We start from the raw sequence: 5,303 nt of genomic DNA on the forward strand, positions 1-5,303 counted from the left end.
CCTGTTATGGATATATTCTAATTTTCCACGTGTGCTTTTGATTTTACAGTAACTGCATTTGGCCAGCTTGTGAATGGGATGGAGTCACTTAAAACTTGTTTTAGTATGTCCAACCCTTTTAAATGGCCACAATTCTGATCAAATCAGAAGCATGGTCTAGATTTGGAGGTTACTTACAATATAAAACCAAATCTGATTGGCAGTAACCTAATTTTTGTCCAACGTATTCAACTGGCTGAGTGCAGACTGTTTCTGTGGTTATTTAGCACGTCCTGCCACCCGGTTGCTTCAGCTTACACAACTTATTTCATTGATGAGGTAGACAAAGAGAAATGGGGGGGGGGGTATCCAGGCGTGCTGGAGCTGAAAAGATGCTCATGAACCGTTAACAATGACTAGTTCTGTTAAAATTAGGATTGGGCATTGAAAACAGGTTCCAACTTGGAATTGTTTGGAAAACCTACGATTCCAATCGGATCGCTCCTTTTATTGGAATGGTTTGGAATCCGATCATCGGTTCCAAATTTAACACGCGTGAGTTTTGGTTTCCATAGCGTCCACCGTACTTCCAGGTGCATGTTGTGTTGCAGCAAATAGACCTTTTTTACGGCAGACATGTTGACATGTAATAGTAGGAAAAACACAGGTGTGTTCAAAACCATTAATGATGGCTGCATTCCACTTAGGAGAGGTCCTGGTATTGTGCATGCTGACTCACTGAAATCTCAGCTGTGCTTTTCCTACTATGACAAGTCAACATGTCTGCTGTGAAAAAGGTCTGTGGAGCACAGTAAGCGGCGCTCAAACGTGTGGCCTTATTTTAGGTAAAAAATAGTAATTGTAAATCACCACTGAATCAAAATCTTCCTCTTATCTGTGAAATAAAAATGTGACCCGTTTCACCTCCACCCCTCAAAGAATCTGAATCGAGAATCGATAAGAACCGGAAGGAAGAATCTGAATTGGAATCTGAATTGTTAAAATCAAAATGATGCGCAACCCTAATTTAAAATGGTGCAAATGCAAAATCCTCAAATGTTCCCTTTCGTAATCGGAAATTTTTTCAAAAGTTTAAAGTAGCCTTTGACAATCTACTTTTGCGGAACATTTAAAATGTGTTTCTGCATCACTTGTACTGTAAGTTGAGCACATGTATAATGTCATCATATGGTACTAAAAAGATTTAGTGCGTAACTTTTTGATATTAATGAACGTCCGTTACATTCAAGCCATTGCCAAAGGAGTTGCTACCAAGCTAATTAAGCTCCACACAACTCTCTCTGGATTTCTCAGTGTGACTATGTTCAGAAGATTGTGGCGTCTGGCGACTTTCCTGCGCAGAAGCTGGAGTGAAGGTAATGACCTCTTCTGAAGAGTCCATCATGTTTTTATTAATTTTTTTATTTATTCCTCTGTGTCCTCCTTGGCTACTAGCAACTGCGTGGGGGCGCGTGCATGATCACGGAAGGTTTGTATGATGTGGACGCGCCGACAGTGGTGTTGTCATTTTGTCATATTGTCATCCTCATGGGGGGGAGGGGGAGGGGCGACAGAAACTACGCACTATAGCTTTAAAAGGTTTATCGGTGTTTTAAGCCCCCAACGTCTCCTTCCAGGCAGCGCGCTCTGCCTGGAAGGAGACGTTGGGGGCTTAAAACACCATCGAGCCTTTGAACAGTACCTGGTAACATGGTGCTGCTGATACTGTATATACTACACAGTATCGACGGCACCATGCTTCTGTGGGAAACTAGTCGGGGAACCCTGCTGTAGAGTATAGGGTGAACTTAATTTCCCGTCCATGTAGCGACAGTTCTGCCAGTCTTGAGTCTTCTGTTGGTACAGTATGTCCAGTAAATGGATTGCTCCCATGACGAAACGTTCACAGTTCCGAAGTGATTTGGTAATCTGTGTCCGTAACGTTGTGACGAACGTGATTGCGCCACGTTCACACGCTCTGCAGTTGCAAGTTTATCTCCCCGGTTGGTTCCTGATTCGGTTGTATTGTTGTAGCACTGAAAGAAATATTTGAGCTGTAGCTGAAAGGCTACTGGAGTTTGCACTTGTCATTCCTGACAACAGTATATAAGCACAACGTTAAAGGTCCCATGACATGGTGCTCTTTGGATGCTTTTATATAGACCTTAGTGGTCCCCTAATACTGTATCTGAAGTCTCTTTTATATAGACCTTAGTGGTCCCCTAATACTGTATCTGAAGTCTCTTTCCCGAAATTCAGCCTTGGTGCAGAACTACAGCCACTAGAGCTAGTCCCACAATGAGCTTTCCTTAGGATGTGCCATTTCTGTGTCTGTAGCTATTGAGGAGGAGAGTGGGAGTGGCAAGGTGGAGGGTGGGGGTGTGGCCTTGACCAACTGCCACTTTTCTCATTTGAAAGCCATGATGTCTCTCTCTCTCATGGGTGGGCCAAATTCTCTGGGCAGGCAAAGCAGAGAAAGGGGAGGTAACCTTGCTCCTTATGACCTCATAAGGAGCAGATTCCAAAACTGATCATCTGAGCTTTCATTTTCTCAAAGGCAGAGCAGGATACCCAGGGCTCAGTTTACACCTATCACCATTTCTAGCCACTGGGGGACCATAGGCAGGCTGGGGGAACTCATATTAATGTTAAAAAAACATTTATAAAGTGAAATTTTCATGCCATTGGACCTTTAACATAGTTAGATTTTTACTCATTAGGCACCCAAATTCTGAAACACATATCATGGGTCAATGGAATTTAGTTTGACTAAATAGAACATGCATTTGGAAATTGAACAGCGAGGTGTCTTGGGCACTGCCTGAGTCAATCTGGATAAACCACAGAGCATGCTGTTAGCAGTTTTATTTTTGTATTTTTTTTAATCAGGACTACTTTTGTTCACAGTGAGTTGTGTGGATTATTCCACCAGGACATTGTTTCTTCATGGACACACTGCAGTAATCGGTTCTTAAATATGCTGTAAGCACCACAAACAAATTTACATTTACTTCTATTGCCTGTAAAAAAAAAAAAAAAATACAACCAGAACTATGTGCATCGCTACTGGATGATTCAATAAGGACCCTTTCATTTCCCGAACCACCACATACTTGGCAAAGCAAGGAGCGCGTAGTCAGAGAGAGGAAATAGTAAATCTACATTACACTCCACTGCCAAAGCTGCAGTTATTAAATATAAACACATGGACAGCTAAAAGACTTTATTCTCTGTCACTCTGTAGCTAGTACATTGGCAGTGTGAAGCACAACATGTTAGGGATAGACCGGTTATCGGCCCTTTTTTTTTGGCAGATTATCTGTATCTGCGTTTTGTTTGCCTGATCACCAATAAAGTTAATGAATTAGAAAGTGTTCTTCTTTGGCTCGGCTCCAGCTCTGTGTCTGTCCCTCTGCTTCGGTTTCACTCACCACTGAGTCTGACTTCATCCCCCCCCCACCTCCCCCTCCACACAACACTATCTGACTGTTACTGGGTATTATGTTGAAAGTTTCTCATTTATTAAATTATCGCTTAAAGCATCTGAACAAAGTTTTGTGTTGGAGTATGTAACAATCCAAAATCGTAAAAGGACAATTCCAATTCTATCAAAACAGCATACCCCTGTAGAAACTATTTTTATTAAACCAGGGGCTATCAAAACAGCATACCCTTCACAAACACTGGTATGCTATTCTGACAAAGTAGGCTAAATTGACAGACCTCGCTATAAAACTCAACTTCCGGTATGCTATTCTGACAAAGTATGCTACATCGACAGAACACCGGCGCAAAATGAACCTAGGGGATTAATAACAGATGTGTACCCACTCTGTCGTTCTCTGGGACATGTTTTCATGCTAATCGAATGCGTTTGTAGCTTGAAACCTATGGCTTGAAACAAGCTAGCGCGGACCGCTGATTAGCTTACAACGCTAGTATTCGGGGAACAGGGAAAGTAAAAACAGACTGCTATTTTATACCACTAAAAAGGCTCAAAATATCATATACAGACAGTTTATTAAAAAGATTGTTTAGAAAGACAGTAGCTCCCAAGACGGCGGCCGCCTGTATACGAGAACGCGACTGTCTGTACGCTTACAAAGTTCTCAATGCTTCGGTTTACATGTAGGGACCCTCATTATGCTACCTTTGAAGTGTGGTGCTATTTTGAGCCTTTTTAGTGGTACAAAATAGCGATCTGTTTTTACTTTCCCTGTGCCCCGAATACTAGCATTGTAAGCTAATCAGCGGTCAGCGCTAGCTTGTTTCAAGCTACAAACACATTTGATTAGCATGAAAACATGTCCCAGAGAACGACAGAGTGGGTACACATCTGTTACTAACCCCTAGGTTCGTTTTGCGCTGGAATTGTCCTTTAGTTTTGACTTAAAGATATTAATTTTCACTGTAAATGCATATCGGTTCCAGGTATGTTTCGTTAACTACTAATAATTGCTATTGGCCTTGAAAAACCTGTATCTGTCGATCCCTACAACATTTACTACAGTTTCAATGAAATATTTTGATTTAAATATATACACTACCAGTCAAAAGTTTGGGGTCATTCCACTCCATTATAGACAGAATACCAGCTGAGATCAGTTGCATTGTTTTTTTTAACCAGGGCAGCAGTTTTCAGATTACATTATGTGTTTACATAATTGCAAAAGGGTTCTCCAATGTTTTCTCAGTTAGCCTTTTAAAATGATATCAGATTAGTAAACAGAATGGGCCTTTGGAACATTGGATGAATGGTTGCTGATAATGGGCAATGTAGATATTGCATTAAAGATCAGCCACTTCTTTCTACAACAGTCGAGAACCCTTTTGCAATTATGTAAGAACATAATGTAATCTGAAAACTGCTGCCCTGGTTAAAAAAAAACAATGCAACTGATCTCAGATGGTATTCTGTTTGTAATTGAGTGGAATGGACATTTTTAAGTGACCTCAAACTTGTGACCGGTAGTGTGTGTGTGTGTGTGTGTGTATATATATATATATATATATATATATATATATATATATATATATATATATAAAAACATTCATAAGTTTCACTGTGCAATTTATGTTTGAGTACAGATGATTTAACTGGTTCAGAAAACTCTCGCACAGTGGGGAGGTAGACTATGCCGTTCAGCGTCGATCTCTTCTGCGTCGCAAGTAGGGCTGGGCAATAGATCGATATTATATCGATATCATGATAGGAGACTAGATATCGTCTTAGATTATGGATATCGTAATATGGCATAAGTGTTGTCTTTTCCTGGTTTTAAAGGCTGCATTACAGTAAAGTGATGTACTTTTCTGAACTTACC

This window comes from Perca fluviatilis, chromosome 1 (genome assembly GCF_010015445.1).
Source record: "Perca fluviatilis chromosome 1, GENO_Pfluv_1.0, whole genome shotgun sequence".
Lineage (NCBI taxonomy): Eukaryota > Metazoa > Chordata > Actinopteri > Perciformes > Percidae > Perca > Perca fluviatilis.